The sequence below is a fragment of the Myodes glareolus genome, chromosome X (assembly GCF_982192425.1).
Source record: "Myodes glareolus chromosome X, mMyoGla1.1, whole genome shotgun sequence".
NCBI classification, from domain to species: Eukaryota; Metazoa; Chordata; class Mammalia; order Rodentia; family Cricetidae; genus Myodes; species Myodes glareolus.
In genome coordinates this window covers 37,940,887-37,946,712 of record NC_142053.1, presented here as the reverse complement: position 1 = coordinate 37,946,712, position 5,826 = coordinate 37,940,887, and the positions used below count along the sequence as shown (strand labels likewise).

General features: G+C 37.3%; 1 pseudogene; it reads left to right on the top strand.

Annotated features, from left to right (window-relative positions):
* The first annotated feature begins 227 nt into the window (after positions 1 to 227).
* On the top strand, positions 228 to 901 carry LOC125403666 (nucleoside diphosphate kinase B pseudogene; annotated as a pseudogene).
* Positions 902 to 5,826: the final 4,925 nt, after the last annotated feature.

Below are 5,826 nucleotides of genomic sequence, written 5' to 3'. Positions count from 1 at the left end.
CACAGGAAAACACTCATCTTTGAAAAATTCAAGGGACCCTGGATATTTGAATGCTGACAGATGGAAAATAATGGCCCAATAAGGATTATCAAGAAAACTGAATAGGTTCTGTAAGTAAAATATGCTAAATCATATTTCTAAATTTATAGAGCTAGTTTTGAAGTTGGACTCTGGCTCAGTCCCTCTCTAATTCCAAGCCTGTTGTTAAAAGAAAAACCTAGCTTCCTTGCCCCGCGCCGGCCTGGTGGTCCCCTCTGCTCTTTCCTCCCATCACTCATCGCCCACACCGGCTGTCCAGCCAACTAACTTTCGGACCATGGCCAACCTCGAGCGTACCTTCATTGCCATCAAGCCAGATGGCGTGCAGCGCGGCCTGGTGGGCGAGATCATCAAGCGCTTCGAGTAGAAGGGGTTCCGCCTGGTGGCCATTAAGTTCCTTCGGGCTTCTGAGGAACACCTGAAGCAGCATTCCATTGACCTGAAAGACTGTCCTTTCTTCCCAGGGCTGGTGAAGTACATGAACTCAGGGTCTGTGGTGGCCATGGTCTGGGAGGGGCTCAATGTGGTGAAGACAGGACGAATGATGCTGGGAGAGACCAATCAAGCTGATTCTAAGCCAGGCACCATTCGAGGGGATTTTTGCATTCAAGTTGGCAGGAACATCATTCATGGCAGTGATTCATTGCAAAGTGCAGAGAAAGAGATCAGTCTATGGTTTAAGCCTGAAGAACTGATTGACTACAAGTCTTGTGCTCATGACTGGGTACATGAGTAGAGATGGAGAGCTCTGGGTACTTTTCAGCATTTCTGATGGATCCCTGGGCACAACTCTTCATTCCACAGAATGGATCATCTTTTCTAAAACAATAAAGACTTTGGAACTGGAAAAAAAAAAGAAAAACCTAGAGTTTCTAGAGTTTCTGTCTCATGTCAAGAGCCATGATATGGGACAGAAAGAAATATGAGTTTATAAAACATCTTTACTTTTCCTCATATCTATCATACCTTTCATTAAATATATCTATCATGCCTTTCATTGAATATATGTATGTCTGTATATGTCTATATGATTACTGTTTAAGTTTTCCACAATAAACAATAAGTTTTTCCTGCAGTGACATTTGAAGTTTCCAGGAAGAAGATGGGGCCCCATAACAACAACTCCACCTGGTTGATAGGACGTCATGATACTGATAGCGCTACTACAAGACCTGTTTTGGGTACCAGCTGCACAAGACGGTTCCAACGTGGTTAGCTGAAATGGTGCACATCTTGTACAACATTCTGGCCAGACCTCCACAAAATACTCAGAGACTATTTGCAATTTTAAAAGACATTGATCTTGAAATTTAACCATCATTTTGCATTCACAGGATCCCCCAAAAGAACGTCGCCCCCATGACAGCTGGAAGTAATTCTAGAGAATGACGTCCCCTCTCCCAGTAAAGTTTGTCCTTTGGTTTAGGGACATCATTTAGGGGTTGTTTATAATTAGTATATGGTTGAGGGTCGGGGAGGGAATTTTATAACCACAGGAATCTTAAAAAAAAGAGGGATAATTAGATTATGGGATAATAGATTTGTACTTGTGAGTTATTGTTTTTAGACAAATATATTGGTATAGATTCTTATATATTGATACAAAGTTAAATTATGTCCACTATTGTATACATGCATGCTTCTACTTCTGTTTAAAACATTTTTATGTATTGATATATATATATATATATATAGTATTGATATATGTATATTTACCATATTGCATTGTACACTTCTACCTCTGATTAAGATACTTATATATTGTCTATGTATTGAGATATATATTTACCATATTGCAACGTATACTTGCACATTGTTTATATTTGGAGGTCATATTGTCCTCATTTATTGCACAGTTGTTTATTGTCTCAGTCTTTAAGTTAGATAGGTATTGAGAATTATATAGATCAATAGTCATCTAATTTTGCCATTTATAATTAGACTAAACAGGTTATTTAGATACATAGAGATTATATTCAGTATAGATAGATAATCTTCAACCTCTTCAAAGAGCTGTAGAAAATGGCCTTTAATCTAATTCAGAGTTCTGTGGTAGTGAGACACAATCACTCCTGGCAGCATCGATCTATTCCCGAGAGAATGTTGAGCACCAAAGACACTCCATCTGGAGCCTTTCTTCTTGCCAGAACTGGTTTGGGTAAAGAAATGCCCATACCTCAACTACTGACAGAGCTACAGAATATCTGTAAATGGATAAAACAGGACTTTCATATCCTGCCAAGACAGGGTAAGATAGTTTTTAAAAGTTTCTTGCCTTTGAAAATGGTATGTTAGTTACATCAGGCCTTAACCAAAGTTGGTTGTTTTAACGCTGCAAACGTGACTTTGGGTGTTTGCTCAGGTAGCCAGTTATCTCTGTGATTTGTTACATGTTCTGGAAGTTGTTTGATTGCACTTCCTAATTACTCAGGTAACATTATTTCCCTTCTCAGATCTTCGATGGGATTGAAGATTATATAAATGTAGTTACTTTCCTCTCATGACTTGGCCAAGTTATTTGTTATACAAGACTTAAGCTAGTTAGAATAGGATATTTGTATTTATTGTATATAATTTCATAGGTTTGTACTTACTGTATATAATTTTGTAGTAGGCTTAGAGCTCTCTTACTTAAACAAAAAGGGGAGATGCTGCGGGAGATCCTCCCGCTCCTTCAGCCAATAGCCGCTGAGATACCAGCCCATTGGGGCGTGGACTCTCTCTCTCTTTAAAAAAACAGCGACTGTCCTCCACTTGCTCTCTGGCTTCCGGCTCCGCTTCCAGCTCCTAGACTCCTTTCCTGTTTTTGCAGAGGGGCTGTTGTCTGGAACGGTAATCTGTAAGTTTTTTCCCCTTTGAATAAATAACCATTCTATTAATCATAGTTCCAAACTGGTGTGAGATTGTTTGTGACTTACGCCTTCACTAAGAGAGACATACATGGATCTAATCTACACAGGAGGTAGAAAAAGACAAGATCTCCTTAGTAAATTGGGAGTGTGGGCATCATGGGAGGGTTCAGAAGGAGAGAGGGAAAGGGGAAAAATGGAATGGAGTAGAGAAAAATATATAGCACTCAATAAAAACAACAAAAAAGAATAGAAAAAAGAGAAAAATCCTGTTATGATTGAAATATGGTGTATGTTCAACAAATCTCATGTGTTGACAATTTTATCCTTGTCTAATGGTGCTACTAGACATGATAGGATGATGAGGGTGTTGACCACTTTAGGGTACTCATCTATCTATCAATTCATATCTGAATGAGCTATGGAGCTTGGATCATAATAGGAAGAAATTGTCATTGTGATACTGTGAACATGGTCTTAAAGTGTATATTCTCTCTCTCTCTTTCTCTCTCTCTCTCTCTCTCTCTCTCTCTCCCACTTCCTTAACTCTTTCCACCCCCTCTACCTACTCCTCTACTGCCTCCTCTTGCTGCTCTTTCTCCTTCTTTTCCTCTCCTCCTCTCCCTTCTCGTCCTCTTCTACCTCCTTTTCTCTTTCTTCCCCCTCCTCTCTTCCTGTCTTTCATGAGGACAACAATTTTGTTCTAATGAGCTTTTCCAACTAGTGTTTTGCATTTAATTGTGGCAATGTGATGGAGCCGGTTATCATGGAATGAAGCTGTAAGCAAAACAAACTGTTTCTCCTCTTATTGATTCTCTTGAGTATCTGGTAAAAGAAACTGAAAGCTAACATGTTGTCATAAATATGATTTTGTAGTCTGAAAATAAAGACTGAAAAATAATTTTAGAACAGGTTAGCCATTTTCCTGTAGTTAAGTGGTGTTTCTTTGTACCTTAGTAGTGACGTTTTCCTTTACTCTACTCCATATTCATAGAAATTGGAGGGGTAATATTTGTTAAAGTGCAGAAAACTACACAGAGAAACTTTTATAATAGAGGTTATATTTGAATTTATCTTTGAGGCATGTGTGGAATTTCTACAAGATTTAGAGAAAGAATGTTCTAGAAAGAATACAGTACATTCAAGAATGTGCAAAATGTTGGACTCAATTGAGCATTAGAAACACCTAAAGAACTTTTAGAACATGAAAATATCAAATTTCAATTCTCGGAAGTTCTTCCTTAAGTAGTTCTGGGGTAGAGTTCAAGAATTTGCCTCCTTCATCACTCATAGCTGGTCTATGAACACCACCAGTTAAAGGCTTGTCTTTATAGAACAGAAAACGTATTGTCATCTATGAAATAATTAGAAGAGATTCAAAATGCTGTTTTATTAATGGCTAATAAAGTCCCATCTCACATGCTAAAAGTAGAGAAGTGCCTGGTAGGACGTTGCTTAGGACATTGGAGAGAACATGTGAATAAAAATGTAAGTTAAGAAAGCAAGTGCTTTAAGAAACTAACTTTATTTTGCCTAAAACATGATGAATCTAAAGTGGACATGGCATCACACAGCTATCTAAATTGTTTTATTTCTATCCACACGTTAGTGATGCTCTCAAATTTAGTCAAAGAAGCTTCCTTTTAAGAAGATTTATCTATTTTTAATTTATGTGACTAAGTTTTGCATTCATGTACATATGTGTATGATGGGTGTACAGTGCCCACCGAGGCTGGAAGAAATTACTGGATCCTCGGTCGTCTGCAAGAGCAGCAAGTGCAGTTAACCACTAAGCAATCTCACTAATTCTTAGAGACATTTCTTCTTGCAGGGGGCAGTTAATGCAGAGGCCCATAAAGAGTCAAAATGCTGAAAATAAGTGACCATTGAATGATCTGTTCTAAACAGAACATCTACATCATCCTCTCCAAAGTCAAGTGCTCATTATGGAAGAGGACATGGAAATATTGGGGAAAAAATATGAGCTGGAACATGGGAAGGAGAGCTGTGAATGCTTTCAGCTGGAGCCAATATGGTTATTGCACCTAAGATATCGCAGCATTGTAGTTACCTACACAAGACCTGCATAAGATTGAATTCCATAATGGAGAGGGGAAGATCACATGAGGCACCACACTTCCTTGAGTATGTAGGAAAGAAAGAAAATTGTAAGACAGAAAGGTATAAGAGGTTAATAGGGGTATGATTCAAGTGCAACATATATATATATATACATAATATATATATATATATATATATATATTCATATGTATATATAGGAAGTTGTGAAAAACATTTTTAAAGGTAATACTCAAAGTTGAGTTATACTTTTTTTTGGACTTTCCCTCTACTCTCCCTTTGAAAAAAAATGAATCATGAACTAATATTAACATTACTCTCGAAGCTTCTTACGTCCTGCCCCCTGCCTTTGTCTCATACCTTATTGTTTGATTTGTTCTTTAAGGAAGGTAAACCAAATTGTTAATTCTATTTAAAAGTATTCCTAAGAGTTCCCATTGGATTTATGTTTAAATATTCTCTTTGCTTACAGAGCTCTATGATAATATCTTTTCAAGACTCTATTTTAACCTCTCATTTCTTCATTTTGTGCCTAATTTCATGTAATTTACACCCCCAGTTTGTTTCTGTTCCTCAAAATTTTAAATGAATTCACCTTAGATGGTTTCTGAATTTGTGCTTGAATTTGACATTATTCTATGATCCTTTCTTCTGCCTGCCTCACAGTCTCCTTCTCATCTTGAATTTCAGGTCAATTGGCATTACCTCAAATACACCACACTGTATCATACTATTTACATTCTTAATCATCATACTCCCTACATACCTTACCTATTACCTTGCTAAACAAATTCTCTTCATCTTGCTCATGTTATCTAAAATTATATTTTCTCAGTTATATGCTTTTTCAGTAGAATGA